Below are 19,061 nucleotides of genomic sequence, written 5' to 3' on the forward strand. Positions count from 1 at the left end.
CCTGGAGAAGTTCCTTTAGCATTTGTTGTAAAGCTGGTTTAGTGGTGCTGAACTCTCTCATGTTTTGCTTGTCTATAAACATTTTAATTTCTCCACCAAATCTGAATGAGATCCTTGCTGGGTAGAGTAATCTTGGTTGCAGGTTTTTCTCCTTCATCACTTTCAGTATGTCTTGCCACTCCCTTCTGTCTTGCAGAGTTTCTGCTGAGCGATCAGCTGTTAACCTTATGGGGATTCCCTTGTGTGTTATTTGTTGTTTTTCCCTTGCTGCTTTTAATATGCTTTCTTTGTATTTAATTTTTGACAGTTTGATTAATACGTGTCTTGGCATATTTCTCCTTGGATATATCCTGTATGGGACTCTCTGTGCTTCCTGGACTTGGTTAACTATTTCCTTTCCCATATTAGGGAAGTTTTCAACTATAATCTCTCCAAATATTTCCTCAGTCCCTTTCTTTTTCTCTTCTTCTTCTGGAACCCCTATAATTTGAATGTTGGTGCGTTTAGTGTTGTCCCAGAGGTCTCTGAGACTGTCCTCAGTTCTTTTCATTCTTTTTTCTTTATTCTGCTCTGCAGTAGCTATTTCCACTATTTTATCTTCCAGGTCACTTATCCATTCTTCTGCCTCAGTTATTCTGCTGTTGATCCCATCTAGAGTATTTTTCATTTCATTTATTGTGTTGTTCATCATTGTTTGTTTCATCTTTAGTTCTTCTAGTTACTTGTTAAATGTTTCTTGCATTTTGTCTATTCTATTTCCAAGATTTTGGATCATCTTTACTATCATTATTCTGAATTCCTTTTCAGGTAAACTGCCTATTTCCTCTTCATTTGTTAGGTCTGGTGCTTTTTTATATTGCTCCTTCATCTGCTGTGTGTTTTTTGTCTTCTCATTTTGCTTTTCTTACTGTGTTTGGGGTCTCCTTTTTGCAGGCTGCAGGTTCGTAGTTTCCGTTGTTTTTGATGTCTGTCCCCAGTGGCTAAGGTTGGTTCAGTGTTTTGTGTAGGCTTCCTGGTGGAGGAGACTAGTGCCTGTGTTCTGGTGGATGAGGCTGTTTCTTGTCTCTCTGGTGGGCAGGTCCACGTCTGGTGGTATGTTTTGGGGTGTCTGTGGACTTATTATGATTTTAGGCAACCTCTCTGGTACTGGGTGGGGTGTGTTCCTGTCTTTCTAGTTGTTTGTCATAGACTGTCCAGCACTGTAGCTTGCTGGTCGTTGAGTGAAGTTGGGTGCTGGCGTTGAGATGGAGATCTCTGGGAGATTTTTGCCGTTTGATATTATGTGGAGCTGGGATGTGTTTTGTGGACCAGTGTTCTGAAGTTGGCTCTCCCACCTCAGAGGCACAGCACTGACCCCTGGCTGCAGTACCAAGAGCCTTTCATCCACAAGGCTCAGAATAAAAGGGAGAAAAAGTAGAGAGAAAGAATTAGTAGAAGTAGGAAGAAAGAAAGAAAGAAAGAAAGAAAGAAAGAAAGAAAGGAAGGAAGGTAGGAAGGAAGGAAAGAAGAAAGAAAGAAAGAAAGAAGAAAAGAAGGAAAGAAAGAAAGAAAGGAGGGAGGGAGGGAGGGAGGGACAGTGGGAGGAAGGAAGGAGGGAAGGAAGTAGGAAAGGAAGGAAAAAAGAAAGAAAGAAAGAAGATAAAGTAAAATAAAATAAAGTTAATTATAATAAAGTTATTAAATTTAAAAATAATTATTAAGAAAAAAATTAAAAAAAAACGGACGGATAGAACCTTAGGACAAATGGTGGAAGCAAAGCTATACAGACAAAATCTCACACAGAAGTATACACATACAGACTCACAAAAAGAGGAAAAGGGGAAAAAATCATAAATCTTGCTCTCAAAGTCCACCACCTCAGTTTGGGATGTTTCGTTGTCTACAGGAGGAAAGGAAGGAAGGAAGGAAGGAAGGAAGGAAGGAAGGAAAGGAAGAAAGAAAGAAAGAAAGAAAGAAAGAAAGAAAGAAAGAAAGAAAGTAAAATAAAGTTATTAAAATTAATTATTAAGAAAAAACATTTTTAAAAAAACGGACAGATAGAACCCTAGGGCAAATGGTGGAAGCAAAGCTATACAGACAAAATCTCACACAGAAGCACACACACTCACAAAAAGAGTAAAAGGGGAAAAAATCATAGATCTTGCTCTCAAAGTCCACCTCCTCAATTTGGGATGATTCGTTGTCTATTCAGGTATTCCACAGTTGCAGGGTACATCAAGTTGATTGTGGAGCTTTAATCCGCTGCTTCTGAGGCTGCTGGGAGAGATTTCCCTTTCTCTTCTTTGTTCTCACAGCTCCCAGGGGCTCAGCTTTGGATTTGGCCCTGCCTCTGCGTTTAGGTCGCTGGAGGGCGTCTGTTTTTTGCTCAGACAGGACGGGGTTAAAGGAGCTGCTGATTCGGGGGCTCTGGCTCACTCAGGCTAGGGGGAAGGAGGGGCGCGGTGTGCAGGGCAAGCCTGCGGCGGCAGAGGCGGGCATGACGTTGCACCAGCCTGAGGCCCGCTGTGCGTTCTCCCGGGGAAGTTGTCCCTGGATCCCAGGAACCTGGCAGTGGCAGGCTGCACAGGCTCCCCGGAAGAGGGGTGTGGATAGTGACCTGTGCTCGCACACAGGCCCCTTGGTGGCGGCAGCATCAGCCTTAGCGTCTCCCGCCTGTCTCTGGGGTCTGCGCTTTTAGCCGTGGGTCGCGCCCATCTCTGGAGTTCCTTTAAGCAGCGCTTTTAATCCCCTCTCCTCACGCACCAGGAAACAAAGAGGGAAGAAAAAGTCTCTTGTCTCTTCGGCAGCTCCAGACCTTTTCCCAGACTCCCTCCCAGCTACCCGTGGTGCACTAACCCCTTCAGGCTGTGTTCACGCAGCCAACCCCAGTCCTTTCCCTGCGCTCCGACCAAAGTCCGAGCCTCAGCTCGCAGCCCTGCCCACCCCGGCTGGTAAGCAGACAAGCCTCTCGGGCCGGTGAGTGCCGGTCGGCACTGATCCTCTGTGCGGGAATCTCTCCGCTTTGCCCTCCGCACCCCTGTTGCTGTGCTCTTCTCCGCGGCCTCGAAGCTCCCCCCTCCACCACCCGCAGTCTCTGCCCGCGAAGGGGCTTCCTAGTGTGTGGAAACCTTTCCTCCTTCACAGCTCCCTCCCACTGGTGCCGGTCCCGTCCCTATTCTTTTGTCTCTGTTTTTTCTTTTGCCCTACCCAGGTACGTGGGGAGTTTTTTTGCCTTTTGGGAGGTCTGAGGTCTTCTGCCACTATGCAGTAGGTGTTCTGTAGGAGTTGTTCTACGTGTAGATTTATTTCTGGTGTATCTGTTGGGAGGAAGGTGATCTCTGCGTCTTACTCTTCCGCCATCTTCCCCTGACCTATGTCAATTTTGAAGCTTTGTAAATAGTTCCAAATTTAGAATTGCTATATATTTCTGGTATATTGAATATTTATCAATGTGTAAGGAAATTATTTCTGGTAATCTAGTATCATTTTGTCCTACAATTTTTTTCCTGATATTAATATATATGTATATATATTTGCTTTATTTAGCTTTATATTTGCCTGGTATATCTTTCTTACACTTTTTAAAAATGGTTTTAACCATTTTTATTGAAGTAAGTTAATTTACAATGTTGTGTTAGTTTTAGTTTCAACTGTACAGCAAAGTGATTCAGCGTATGTATTCTTTTTCAGATTCTTTTCCATTATAGGTTATTACAAGATATTGAATATAGTTCCCTGTGCTACACAGTAGGCCCTTGTTGTTTATCTGTTTTATATATGTTTGTATATGTTAATCCCAAACTCCTAATTTATCTCTCCCCCTCACCCCTGCTATCCCCTTTGGTAACCATGTTTGTTTTCTATGTTTGTGCGTCTATTTCTGTTTTGTAAATAATTCATTTGTATCATTTTTAAGATTCCACTTATAAGTGATATCATATGATATTTGTCTTTCTCTGTCTGACTTACTTCACTTAACATGATAATCTCTAAGTTTATCCATGTTGCTGCAAATGGCATTATTTCATTCTTTTCTATGGCAGAGTAATATTCGATTGTATATATGTACCACATCTTCTTTATTCATTCAACTGCTGATGGACATTTAGGTTGCTTCCATGTCTTGGCTATTGTAAATAGTGTTGCTATGAACATTGGAATGCATGTATATTTTCAAATTAGATTTTTCTCTGGATATATGCCCAAGAGTGGGATTACAGGATGATATGGTAACTCTATTTTTAACTTTGTAAAGAACCTCCATACTGTTCTCCACAGTAGTTGCACCAATTTACATTCCCACCAACAGTATAGGAGGTTTCCTTTTTCTCCATATCCTCTCCAGCATTTATTATGTGTAGACTTTTTAATGATGGCCATTCTGATTGGTATAAGAAAAATGTTTTTGATAGAGATGTAATTCACATACCATAAAACTCACCATTTTAAAGTGTACAACTTATTGGTTTTTAGTATATTTGCATGGTTGTATACCATCATTACTAATTCCAGAACATTTCATCACCCCCCAAAGAAACCCCATACCCTTTAGTGTCGTTCCAGATTCCCCTCTCCCCTCAGTCACTGGCAGCCACTAAAATCTACTTATTGTTTCCATAGTTTTGCCTATTCTGGACATTTCACATTCATGGAATCATACAATATGTGGCATTTTGTATCTGGCTTCTTCCATTGGGCATAACATTTTCAAAGTTAACCTATGTTGTAGCATGTGTAGATACTTCATTCCTTTATATAGCTGAATAATATTGCATTATATAGATACACCACATTTTGTTTACCCATTCATGAATTGATGGAAATTTGGTTTGTTTCTGTTTTGGCTATTATGAGTAATGCTGTCATGAACATTCTTTCACAAGTTTTTTTGTGCACATATGTTTTCATTTCTCTTGAATATATACCTAGGAGTGGAAATGCTGAGTCCTCTGGTAATTCTATCTATAATGTTTTGAGGAACTGCTAAACTGGTTTTCAAAGTGGCTTCACATTTTACATTCCCAAAAGCAACATATGAGCATTCTAATTTCTCTATATCCTCACTAACATTTTTAAAATTATAGCCATCCTAAGTGTGTATGAAATGATATATCACTGTGAGTCCCATTTGCATTTTATTAATGCCTAATGATGTTGAGCATCTTTTCATGTACTTATTGGCCATTTGTATATCTTCTTTGGAGAAAAGTCTATTCAGATTCTTTGCTCGTTTTTAAACTGGGTTATTTGTCTTTTTATTTGGGTTGATTTTTCCTTTTTGTATTCTGGGAACTAGACTCTTGTCAAATATATGGTTTGCAGATATTTATTCCCATTCTGTGAGCTATCTTTTCACTTTCTTGAGAGTGTCTTTTGAAGCACAAAAGTTCTTAATTTTAATGAAGTCCAATTTACTTATTTTTTCTATTGTTGTTTGTGTTAGGTGTCATGTCCCTGAAGCCATTGTCTAATCCAAGGTCACAAAAATTTATGCCTAGGTTTTCTTCTTCTAAGACTTTTATAGTTTTAGCTCTTACATTTAGGTCTTTGACTCATTTTGAGTTAATTTTTGCATATGATGTGAGGTAGGAGTCCAACTGCATTCTCTGCATGTGGATATTCAGTTGTTCCAGCACCATTTGTTGAAACGACTTCTTTCTACCACTGACTTGTTTTGGCAGCCTTGATGAAAATCAGTTGACCATAAGTTACAGAGTTTATGTCTGAGTTTTCAGTCCTGTTTCAATGGTTTATATATATATAAGGTTTATAGATATATATAAGGGTATATATATATATCCTTATGCCAGTACAACACTGTCTTTATTACTATAGTTTTTTTAAATTAAGTTTTGAAATTGGGAAATGTGAGTCCTCCAACTTTGTTCTTCTTTTTCAGGATGATTTTGGCTCTTCTAGACCCCTTGAATTTCCATGTGAACTTTAGGATCAACTTTTCAATTTCTGCAAAGAAGTCAGCTGAGATTTTGATAGGGCTGTGTTGAATCTGTAGACCAATTAGAGAATACTGACACCTTAACATTATTAAGTCTTAGGTCCATGAACATGAGTTGTTGTTCCATTTATTTAGGTCCTCTTTAATTTCAACAGTGTAAGTTTTCAGAGTATAAGTTTTGCATTGCTTTTAAGTATTCCTAAGTATTTTTGATGCTATTGTAAATTGAATTGTTTTTATTAATTTCATTTTGCTTGTTCTTGCTTCTTTATGGAAATATAATTTTTTATATATTGATCATGTATCCTGCAACATTGCTGAACTCATTTATTAGTACTAGTAGATTTTTAGTGGATTTCTTGGAATTTTCTACATGTAAGATCATGTCATCTGCAAAGAAAGATAGTTTAATTTCTTTTCTTTTTTTCTTTTTAATTTTATTTATTTAACATCTTTACATATACAAATATCCCCATATCTCCTCCGTCTTGTGTCTCCCTCCACAGTCTGGAGGCCTTTTATTTCTTTTTGCCTAATTACCCTCACTAGAACCTCTAGTACAATGTTGAAAAGATGAAGTGATAATAGACATCCTTCTTTTGTTTCTGATTTTAGTGGATTAACATACAATCTTTCACCAGTAAGTGCAATATTAGCCATGAGTTTTTCATAGATGTCCGTTATCTGACTGAGGAAATTCTCTTGTATTCTTAGTTTGTTGTGTGGTTTTATTATGAAGGAGTGTTTAATTTTTCAATTGCCTTTTCTATGTGCACTGAGATGATCATGTGGTTTTGGTCCTTTATTCTAGTGATGTGGTGTATTACACTACTTGATTTTCAGAGGTCTAATTAACACTGCATTCCTACAATAAAGCTAACTTGGTGACAGTGTATAATCTTTTATATTTTTCTGGATTCAATTTGCTAATATCTTGCTGAAGATTTTTGCATCTATATTCATAAAATATTGGGCTATAATTTTATTTCTCTCTGATATCTTTGTTTACCTTTGGTATCACAGAAATACTCAAGAAATGAGTTAGGAAATATTCCCTCCTATTTTATGAAACAGCTTTTGAAGAATTGATGTTAATTCTTTAAATGTTTGGTAGAATTCTCCAGTAAAACCATCGAATCCTGGACTTTTCCTTGTGGCAAGTTATTTTGGTTACTTATTCAATCTCTTTACTTGTTATAGATCAATTAGATGTCTTCTTGAGTCAGTTTTGGGAGTTTGTATTGCTTTAATAATTTGTCCATTTCGTCTAAGTCAGCTATTGTGTTGGCATACAGTTGCTCATAGAACTCCATTATAATTATTTTTATTTCCATAAAGTCAGTAGTAATATCCCTCTTTCATTCCTGAATTTATTTTAACGTTTTTATTGGAGTATAATTGCTTTACAATGGTGCGTTAGTTTCTGCTTTATAAATAAGTGAATCAGCTATACATAAACATATATCCCTATATCTCTTCCCTCTTGTGTCTCCCTCCTTCCCACCCTCCCTATCCCACCCTTCAGCTAGTCACAAAATACCGAGCTGATCTCCCTGACTATGTGACTGCTTCCCACTAGCTATCTATTTTACATTTGGAAATGTATATATGTTCACATACAAACTACCACTCTCTCACTTTGGCCCAACGTATCCTTCCTCCCCCCTGTGTCCTCAAATCCATTTTCTAGTAGGTCTGCGTCTTTATTCCCATCTTGCCCCTAGGTTCTTCATGACCATTTTTTTTTTTTTTTAGATTCCATATATATGTGTTAGCATATGATATTTGTTTTTCTCTTTCAGACTTACTCGACTCTGTATGACAGACTCTAGGCCCATCAACCTCACCACAAATAACTCAATTTCATTCCTTTTTATGGCTGAGTAATATTCCATTGTATATATGTGCCACATCTTCTTTATTCATTCATCTGTTGATGGACACTTGGGTTGCTTCCATGTCCTGGTTATTGAAAACAGAGTTTCAATGAACATTGTGGTACATGACTCTTTTGAATTATGTTTTTTTCAGGGTATATGCCCAGTAATGAGATTGCTGGTTTGTATGGTAGTTCTATTTTTAGTTTTTTAAGTAACCTCCATACTGTTCTCCATAGTGGCTGTATCAATTTACATTCCCACCAACAGTGTATGAGGGTTCCCTTTTCTCCACACCCTCTCTAGCACTTATTGTTTCTAGATTTTTTGATGATGGCCATTCTGACCGGTGTGAGATGATATCTCATTGTAGTTTTGATTTGCATTTCTCTAATGATTAATGATGTTGAGCATTCTTTCATGTGTTTGTTGGCAATCTGTATATCTTCTTTGGAGAACTATCTACTTAGGTCTTCTGCCCATTTTTGGATTGGGTTGTTTTTTTGTTTGTTTTGTTTGTTTGTTTGTTTGTTTTTGTGGTATGTGGGCCTCTAACTGTTGTGGCCTCTCCTGTTGCAGAGCACAGGCTCCAGATATGCAGGCTCCGTGGCCATGGCTCACGGGCCAACCTGCTCCGCGGCATGTGGGATCTTCCCAGACTGGGGCACGAACCCATGTCCTTGCATTGGCAGGGAGACTCTCAACCGCTGCACCACCAGGGAAGCCCTGTTTGTTTTTTGATATTGAGCTGCATGAGCTGCTTGTAAATTTTGGAGATTAATCCTTTGTCAGTTGCTTCATTGCAAATATTTTCTCCCATTCTGAGGGTTGTCTTTTTGTCTTGTTTATGGTTTCCTATGCTGTGCAAAAGCATTGAAGTTTCATTTGGTCCCAGTCATTTTTTGTTTTTAATTCCATTTCTCTAGGAGGTCGGTCAAAAAGGATCTTGCTGTGATTTTTGTCATAGAGTGTTCTGCCTATGTTTTCCTTTAGAGTGTGAGAATGTATGGCCTTACATGTAGGTCTTTAATCCATTTTGAGTTTATTTTTGTGTATGGTGTTAGGGAGTGTTCTAATTTCATTCTTTTAAATGTAGCTGTCCAGTTTTCCCAGCACCACATATTGAAGAGGCTGTCTTTTCTCCATTGTATATTTTTGCCTCCTTTATCAGAGATAAGGTGACAATATGTGTGTGGGTTTACCTCTGGGCTTTCTAAACTGTTCCATTAATGAATATTTCTGTTTTTGTGCCAGTACTATACTCTCTTGATTACTATAGCTTTGTAGTATAGTCTGAAGTCCAGGAACCTGAATCCTCCAGCTCCGTTTTTCTTTCTGAAGATTGCTTTGGCTATTCGGGGTCTTTTGTGTTTCCATACAAATTGTGAAATTTTTTGTTCTAGTTCTGTGAAAAATGCCAGTGGTAGTTTGATAGGGATTGCATTGAATCTATAGATTGCTTTGGGTAGTAGAGTCATTTTCACAATGTTGATTCTTCCAATCAAAGAACATGGTATATCTCACCATTTATGTATCATCTTTAATTTCTTTCATCAGTATCTTATAGTTTTCTGCATACAGGTCTTTTGTCTCCTTAGGTAGGTTTTATTCCTAGATATTTTATTCTTTTTGTTGCAATGGTAAATGGGAGTGTTTTCTTGATTTCCCTTTCATATTTTTCATCATTAGTGTAAAGGAATGCAAGAGATTTGGGTGCATTAATCTTGTATCCTGGTACTTTACCAGATTCCTTGATTAGCTCTAGTAGTTTTCTGGTAGCATCTTTAGGATTCTCTATGTATAGTATCATGTCATCTGCAAACAGTGACAGCTTTACTTCTTCTTTTCCAATTTGGATTCCTTTTATTTCTTTTTCTTCTCTGATTGTTGTGGCTAAAACTTCCAAAACTATGTTGAATAAGAGTGGTGAGAGTGGGCAACCTTGTCTTGTTCCTGATCTTAGTGGAAATGCTTTCAGTTTTTCACCATTGAGGATGATGTTGGCTGTGGGGTTGTCATATATGGCCTTTATTATGTTGAGGTAAGTTCCCTCTATGCCTACTTTCTGCAGGGTTTTTATCATAAATGGGTGTTGAATTTTGTTGAAAGCTTTCTCTGCATCTATTGAGATGATCATATGGTTTTAATTCTTCAGTTTGTTAATATGGTGTATCACATTGTTTGATTTGTGGCTACTGAAGAATCCTTACATTCCTGGGATAAACTCCACTTGATCATGGTGTATGATCCTTTTAATGTGCTGTTGGATTCCGTTTGCAGTATTTCATTGAGGATTTTTGCATCTATGTTCATCAGTGATGTTGGTCTGTAGTTTTCTTTTCTGTGTGATCTTTGTCTGGTTTTGGTATCAGGGTGATGGTGGCCTTGTAAAATCAGTTTGGGAGTGTTCCTCCCTTTGCTATACTTTGGAAGTGTTTCGGAAGGATAGGTGTTAGCTCTTCTCCAAACGTTTGATAGAATTTGACTGTGAAGCCATCTGGTCCTGAGCTTTTGTTGGAAGATTTTTAATCACAGTTTCAATTTCATTGCTTGTGATTGGTCTGGTCATATTTTCTACTTCTTCCTGGTTCAGTCTCGGAAGGTTGTGCATTTCTAAGAATTTGTCCATTTCTTCCAGGTTGTCCATTTTATCAGCATATAGTTGCTTGTAGTAATCTCTCATGATCCTTTGTATTTCTGCAGTGTCAGCTGTTACTTCTCCTCTTTCATCTGTAATTCTATTGATTTGAGTTTCCTCCCTTTTCTTCTTGATGTGTCTGGCTAATGGTTTGTCAACTTTATCTTCTCAAAGAATAAGCTTTTAGTTTATTGATCTTTGCTATCATTTCCTTCATTTCTTTTTCATTTATTTCTGATCACATCTTTTTGATTTCTTTCCTTCTGCTAATTTTAGGGTCTTTTTGTTCTTCTTTCTCTAATTGCTGTAAGTGTAAGGTTAGGTTGTTTATTTGAGACGTTTCTTGTTTCTTAAGGTAGGATTGTATTTCCATAAAATTCCCTCTTAGAACTGCCTTTGCTGGATCCCATAGTTTTTGCATCGTGTTTTCATTGTCATTTGTTTCTAGGTATTTTTTGATTTCCTCTTTGATTTCTTCAGTGATCTCTTGGTTATTAAGTAGGGTATTGTTTAGCCTCCATGTGTTTGTATTTTTTACAGATTTTTTCCTGTAATTGATATCTAGTCTAATAGCAGTGTGCTCAGAATATATACTTTCAATTCTCTTAAATTTACCAAGGCTTGACGTGTGACCCAAGATATGATCTATCCTGGAGAATGTTCCATGAGCACTTGAGAAGAAAGTGTATTATGTTGTTTTTGGATGGAATGTCCTATAGGTATCAGTTAAGTCCATCTTGTTTAATGTATCATTTAAAGCTATGTTTCCTTATTTATTTTCATTTTGAATGATCTGTCCATTGGTGAAAGCGGGGTGTTAAAATCCCCTAGTATGATTATGTTACTGTCAATTTCCCCTTTTATGGCTGTTGGTATTTGCCTTATGTCTTGAGGTTCTGTTATTTGGGGTGCATAAATATTTAAAATTGTTATATGTTCTTCTTGGATTGATCCCTTGTTCATTATGTGGTATCCTTTGTCTCTTGTAATAGTCTTTGTTTTAAAGTCTATTTTGTCTAATATGAGAATTGCTACTCCAGCTTTCTTTTGATTTCCATTTGCATGGAATATCTTTTTCCATACCCTCACTTTCAGTCTGTATGTGTCTCTAGGTCTGAAGTGGATCTCTTGTAGACAGCATATGTACATGTCTTGTTTTTGTATCCATTCATCCAGCGTATGTCTTTTGATTGGAGCACTTAATCCATTTACATTTAAGGTAATTATCGATATGTATGTTCCTATTACCATTTTCTTAATTGTTTTGGTTTTATTATTGTAGGTCTTTTCCTTCTCTTGTGCTTCCTGCCTATAGAAGTTCCTTTAGCATATTTTGTAAAGCTGTTTTTGTGGTGTTGAATTCTCTTAGCTTTTGCTTGTCTGTAAGTGTTTTAATTTCTCTGTCGAACATGAATGAGATCCTTGCTGGATAGAGTAATCTTGGTTGTAGGTTTTTCCCTTTCATCACTTTAAATATGTCCTTCCAGTCCCTTCTGGCTTGCAGAGTTTCTGCTGATAGATCAGCTTTTAACCTTGTGGGGACTCTCTTTATGTTATTTTTTGTTTTTCCCTTGCTGCTTTTAATATTTTTTCTTTGTATTTAACTTTTGATAGTTTAATTAATATGTGTCTTGGCATGTTTGTCCTTGGATTTATCCTGTATGGGACTCTCTGTGCTTCCTTAAGTTGATTAACTATTTCCTTACCCATATTAGGGAAGTTTTCAACTGTAATCTCTTCAAATATTTTCTCAGTCCCTTTCTTTTTCACTTCTTCTTCTGGGACCCCTATAATTCGCATGTTGGTGGATTTAATATTGCCCCAGAAGTCTCTGAGATTATCCTCAGTTCTTTTCATTCTTTTGTCTTTTTTCTGCTCTGCAATAGTTATTTCCACTATTTTATCTTCCAGGTCACTTATCCATTCTTCTGCCTCAGTTATTCTGCTACTGATCCCTTCTAGAGAATGTTAAATTTCATTTATTTTGTTGTTCATCATTGTTTGTTTGCTCTTTAGTTCTTTTAGGTCCTTTTCAACATTTCTTGTATTTTCTCTATTCTATTTCCAAGATTTCAGATCATCTTTACTATCATTATTCTGAATTCTTTTTCAGGTAGACTGCCTATTTCCTCTTCATTTGTTAGGTCTGGTGGGTGTTTACCTTGCTCCTTCATCTGCTGTGTGTTTCTTTGTCTTCGCATTTTGCTTAACTTTCTGTGCTTGGGGTCTCCTTTTCACAGGCTGCAAGTTCGTAGTTCCCGTTGTTTTTGGTGGTGCCCCCAGTGTCTACATTTGGTTCAGTGGGTTGTGTAGGTTTCCTGGTGGAGGGGACTAGTGCCTGTGTTCTGGTGGATGAGGCTGGATCTTGTCTTTCTAGTGGGCAGGTCAACATCTGGTGGTGTGTTTTGGGGTGTCTGTGATCTTATTATGATTTCAGGCAGCCTCTCTACTAATGGGTGGGGTTGTGTTCCTGTCTTGCTAGTTTTTTGGCATAGGGTGTCCAGAACTGTAGCTTGCTGGTTGTTGAGTGGAGCTGGGTCTTGGCGTCAAGATGGAGATCTCTGGGAGATTTTCGCCATTTGATATTACATGGAGCTGGGAGGTCTCTGTTGGACCAATGTCCTGAACTTGGCTTTCCCCCCGAGACGCACAGCCCTGACCCCTGGCTGTAGCAACAAGAGGTTTTCATCCACATGGCTCAGAATAAAAGGGAGAAAGAAAGAAAGAAGAAGATAAAATAAAGTAAAATAAAATAAGATAAAATAAAATAAAAAACAAAAAATAATTATTAAAATTTTTTTAAGAATTAAAAAAAAGAATGAAAGAAAGAAGAGAACAAGTAAACCAAAAAACAAATACACCAATGATAACAAGTGCTGAAAACTATACTAAAAAAAAACACCAAACGAAACAAAAACAAACAAACAAAAACGGACAGACATAACCCTAGGACAAATGGTAAAAGCAAAGCTATACAGACAAAATCACACACAGAAGCATACACCTATACACTTAGAAAAACAGAAAAAAGGAAAAAAAATATATAGTTGCTCCCAAAGTCCACCTCCTCAATTTGGGATGATTCGTTGTCTATTCAGGTATTCCACAGATGCAGGGTACATCAAGTTGACTTTGGAGATTTAATCCGCTTCTCCTGAGGCTGCTGGGAGAGATTTCTCTTTGTCTTCTTTGTTCGCACAGCTCCTGGGATTCAGCTTGGATTCGGCCCTGCCTCTGCGTGTAGGTCACCTGAGAGCGTCTGTTCTTTGCTCAGACATGATGCGGTTAAAGGAGCAGGTGATTAGGCGGCTCTGGCTCACTCAGGCCGGAGGGCTGGAGGGGTATGGAGTGTGGGGTTAGCCTGCAGCGTTAGAGGTTGGCGTGATGTTGCAGCAGCCTGAGGCACATTGTGTGTTCTTCCGGGGAAGTTTTTCCTGGATCATGGGACCCTGGCAGTGGCGGGCTGCACAGGCTCCCGGGAGGGGAGGTGTGGATAGTGACCTGTGCTTGCATACAGGCTTCTTGGTGGCTGCAGCAGCAGCCTTAGCATCTCATGCCCGTCTCTGGGGTCTGCGCTGGTAGCTTCGGCTCGCGCCCATCTCTGGAGCTCCTTTAAGCGGTGCTCTTAATCCCCTGTTCTCGTGCACCAGGAAACAAACAGGCAAGAAAAAGTCTCTTGCCTCTTTGGCAGTTCCAGTCCTTTTCCAGGACTCCCTTCTGGCTAGCCATGGTGCACTAGCCCCCTTCAGGCTGTGTTCACGCAGCCAACCCCAGTCCTCTCCCTGGGATCTGACCGAAGCCGGAGTCTCAGCTCCCAGACCCCACCCGTCCTAGTGGGTGAGCAGACAAGCCTCTCGGGTTGGTGAGTGCTGTTCGGCACCAATCCTCTATGCGGGAATCTCTCCACTTTGCCCTCTGCACCCCTGTTACTGCACTCTCCTCCATGGCTCCAAAGCTTCCTCCCTCTGCCACCTGCAGTCTCTGCCTGCGAAGTGGCTTCCTAGTGTGTGGAAACCTTTCCTCCTTCACAGCTCCCTCCTACTGGTGCAGGTCCTGTCCCTATTCTTTTCTCTCTGTTTTTTCTTTTTTCTTTTGCCCTGCCCAGGTACGTGGGGAGTTTCTTGCCTTTTGGGAGGTCTGAGGTCTCCTGCCAGCTTTCAGTAGGTGTTCTGTAGGAGTTGTTCCACATGTAGATGTATTTCTGATGTATTTGTGGGGAAGAAGGTGATCTGCACATCTTACTCTTCCACCATCTTGCAGCTCCTCCCCATTCCTGAATTTATTCATTTGAGTTTTCTCTCTATTTTTCTCGGTCAATCTAGCTAAAAGTTTGTTGAGTTTGTTAATCCTTTCAAAGAACCAGTTTGGGGTTTGTTAATTTTCTTTAATACTTTTCTATTCTGTATCAAGTTATAATATCCCTCCTTATAGTTCACATACTTGTGAATTTCCCAAAGTTCTCTCTGATGTTAATTTCTAATTTCACTCCATTATGACTGGAGAACAAACTTTATATTATTTCAATACTTTTAAGTTTACTATAGCTTATTTGATGACTTAGACTATGATGTATCCTAGAGAATGTTTGATGTGCACTTGGGAAGAATGTACATTCTGCTGTTTAGAGGTGGAGTGTTTTATAGTTGTCTGTTAGGACTGGTTTGTGTACAGTGTTGTTCAAGTCTTCTGTTTCTCTGTTTATCTTCTGTGTAGTTGTCCTATCCATTATTGAAAGTTCCATATTAAAGTCTCCAAATATTGTTATCAAATTGTCTATTGCTTGCTTCAATTCTGTCAGTTTTTGCTCCATGTATTGTGGGGCCCTCTTCTTAGATATAATTATAATATATTCCTTATGGATTGACCCTTTTGTCATTATATCATGTCATTACATATCTCTAGCAATGTTTTTTAGCTTTTACTTTTACTTTTACTTTCATCTGATCTTAGTATAGCCACTCCAACTTTCTTCTGATTGGTCTTTGCATGATATATTTTTTTACATTCTTTTACTTTTCATCTATCTGTGTCTTTGAATCTAAAATGTATTTTCTGTAGGCATCATATAGTTGGATCTTGTTTTTAATCCAGTTAGACATTTTCCACCTTTTGATTGGATTGCTTGATCCATTAACATTTCATGTTATTATTGATGTAGTTGGATTTAAATGTGCCACTTTTAAATTTTCTATATAGATTATGTCTTTTTCCTTCTAGTCCTCCTTTCTTTTGCATTAAGTTAATATTATCTAGTTTAATATTTAATTCCTTTAATAATTTTTTCACTGTATATTTTTGAGATATTTCCTTAGTGGTTGCTCTAGGGCTTTCCATATATATCTTAACTATTAGAATCTACTTTAGATTTTTACTAACTTAATTCCAATAAGATATAGAAATGTTACCACTATGTATCTCTATTCCATTTTCTTTTTTGTGCTATTATTTCATACATGTCATATCTTTACATGCTAAAACCCCAATAATATATTGTTATAATTGTTATTTTATATAATTTTATGTTTTAAAGAAGCTGAGAAAATTAAGGAGAGCACATATATACTTATAAAGTTTTTTTTTTATATTTACTGTCTGATTCCATTCATTTTTTCTATGGGTTTGAATTAACTTCTTATGTCATTTCCTTACTGTAATATAACTCTTTGCTTTGTGACTTGGTTAGGCTATTTTAGTGAATTCTATTTCTCTGCAGTGTGAAGCCTTCGGCGTTACTTCTTGGAGGGCATAGACTTTGGGCTCACTTTCACTATCTCTTTCCCTGATTACTCTACTAAGCTGTCAGTCTCATCTGGTATTACACTCTGGGATCCACTAATTATTAGCTGATTGCTATTATTTTTTATATTGCCCCCAGGCGTACATTGCTCAGCAGTGTTATCTAATTAAACGCTGGCAAAAGTAGTCTTTGAGGTTAGCTCTGACCTGAGGAGGGCTCTTCTTAATTGGCTCGTTCTCTGGTTCTCTCTGGTGAACTAGCTGTTCTACGGTTTAGCTTGTTGCTCTTAATTAAGTGGGCCTATTGTTTTCAAGAGCATCCTTAGGCTCTTGTCTTATGGACTGCTTCTCTCCATGGGCAAACCTTCTGATCCACTGCTGTGGGTGCTGGGTGGGGCAGTGTCCTCTGGTCTTCTCTGTTTGCCTATCCTGGTGTAGTACTTCTGGCCTCTGAGCAAGTTGGAGTGAGGGTGATCAGGAACCCAGTATTCTCAGCCTACAGCACCTGGGGTATAACCTTCATCCTATGGGTAGGGACTGGATGAGGGAAGGGCACCTCCAACCTCTGAGCTACATTTGCTTCTGCAACTTGGAGCTGGAAGGGATGTGAGGTGCTGACTGTCTGCCCCTCCCACTGAGGTACCATATCATTTGATTGGGTGAACTCTCTTAGGGGGAAGGGAGCCCCATCTTTTTGGCTACACACACACACCTGGAGTGGAGGTTCCATTAAACTAAACTTGGGGGTCAGGAGTGAGGATCATGGCAAAAATGCCACAGATTCTCACTGTTCTTACTGAATTTTGGTTGATTTTTTTTGAATAAATGCTTCATGTGCTGTATCCCATTAGAATAATTTTCAGAGACTTTAAAAGGTTATTTTTTTAAATAATATTTGCCAGTTTTGCTTTTTTTTCATTGGGGAGTGGGTTCACAGAACTCCTAATGATGGAAGTAAAAGTCTCACAATTAATTTTTTTGTGTTGATCTTGTTCCTTCATCCTTGCCGAACTCACTTGTTAGTTCTAAGAACTTTTATACTTTTGGGGAATTTCTATATAGATAATCATGACATCTACAAATAGGAAATATTTTGTTTATTCTTTTCTAAACTGTATGCCTTTTATTTCCTTTTACTGCCTTATTGCAGTGGTTAGAACTTCCAGTACTATGTCAAAAGAGTAGAAAGAGTGAACATCTTTACATTGGTTCTGATCTTAGGGGGAAAGTATTGTCTTTTACTTTTTAAAAATATATTTATTTTATTTTATTTATTTTTGGCTGCATTGGGTCTTCATTGCTGCATGCAGGCTTTCTCTAGTTGTAGAGAGCAGGGTATACTCTTCGTTGTGGTGCACAGGCTTCTCATTTCAGTGGCTTCTCTTCTTGTGGAGCACAGGCTCTGCACTCAGTCTTCAGTAGTTGTGGCACGAGGGCTCAGTAGTTGTGGCTTGTGGGCTCTAGAGTGCAGGCTCAGTAGTTGTGACACACGGGCTTAGTTGCTCCGTGACATGTGGGTTCTTCCCAGACCAGGGATCGAACCCATGTCCCCTGCATTGGCAGGTGGATTCTTAACCACTGTGACACCTGGGAAGTCCAAGTCTTTCACTTTTAAGGGTAATAATGACAATAGGTTTTTGTTGTAAAGATTCCTTATCAAGTTTAAGTAATTCATTTCTATTTGTAACTTGCCAATAATTTTTATCACTAATTAATGTTTAATATATGAAGTGTTTTTTCTACATGCATTGTCATATTTTTCTTCTTTAGCTTATCAATATTGTGGGTTACATTAATTGATTTTTTTGAATGTTCATCTAGCCTTGCGTACTTGGACTGAATCCCACTTAGTTATTGCATATAATTCTTTTTATGCAATGCTGGATTCCATTTGCAAACATTTTCTTGATGATTTTTATATTTAAGTTCATGAGAGATATTGACCTATAGGGGTTTTTTGGGTACTCTATTCATCTTCTTTTGGTATCAGTGTAATTCTGGCCTCATAAAATTAGCTGGGAATCCTCCCTTCTCTTTTTGTTTTCTTGAAGTTATTGTGTAAAATTTGTGTTAATTCTTCTTTAAATGTGTGGTAGATTTCTCACATGAATACATCTGAGCATAGAGATTTCTATTTCTGGAGATTTTATTTTTAATTCAATTACTTTAATGATTACAAGACTATTCAGATTGCTTATTTCATCTTGGTTGAGTTGTGGGAGGTTGTGGTTTTCAAGGAATTGGTCTATATAGTCTAAGTAGTCAAATTTATAAGAGTAAAATTATTTGTAGTATTCCCTTATTAGCTTTTAAATGACTGCAGGATATGTAGTGATATAACCTATTTTATTTCTGATAATGGTCATTTGTGTCCTCTCTTTTTATATTTTTCAGTCTTGCTAAAGGTTGATCCATTTCATTGATCTTTTTTAGGAATCAGCTTTTTATTTTATTCATTTTCTCTATTGTTTTTCTGTTTTCATTGATTTCTGCTCTTATCTAATATTTCTTTCCTTTTGCTTGCTTTTGTTTATTTTGCTCTTATTTTTCTAGTTTTTTTAAAGTGGTAATTTAGATTACTGATCTGAGACTTTTCCTTTTTCCAATATAAGCATTGTGGTGCTATAAATGCCCCTATCAGTACTACTTTAGCTGCACCCCTCATATTTTGAGAAGTTGTTTTTTAACTTTAAGTCAGTTCTATGTGTATTTTCAAAATTTCTTTTGAGACTTCTTTTTTCATTCATGGATTATTTAGAAGTATGTTCTTTAATTTCCAAGTGTTTAGAGACTTTGCTGTCTTCTGTTGATTTTTACTTTGATTCAATTAAGATCAGAGAATACACTATGTTTAATGTCAATCACTTTTGATTTA

General features: G+C 37.8%; 1 protein-coding gene across 14 annotated transcripts in view; it reads left to right on the plus strand.

Annotated features, from left to right (window-relative positions):
* Nucleotides 1-19,061, plus strand: part of PFKFB1 (6-phosphofructo-2-kinase/fructose-2,6-biphosphatase 1) — a 182,598-nt gene that overhangs the window by 14,765 nt on the left and 148,772 nt on the right. The gene's annotated exons all lie outside the window — the stretch shown is intronic.

Source organism: Grampus griseus (assembly GCF_964374135.1).
Source record: "Grampus griseus genome assembly, chromosome: X".
NCBI lineage: Eukaryota > Metazoa > Chordata > Mammalia > Artiodactyla > Delphinidae > Grampus > Grampus griseus.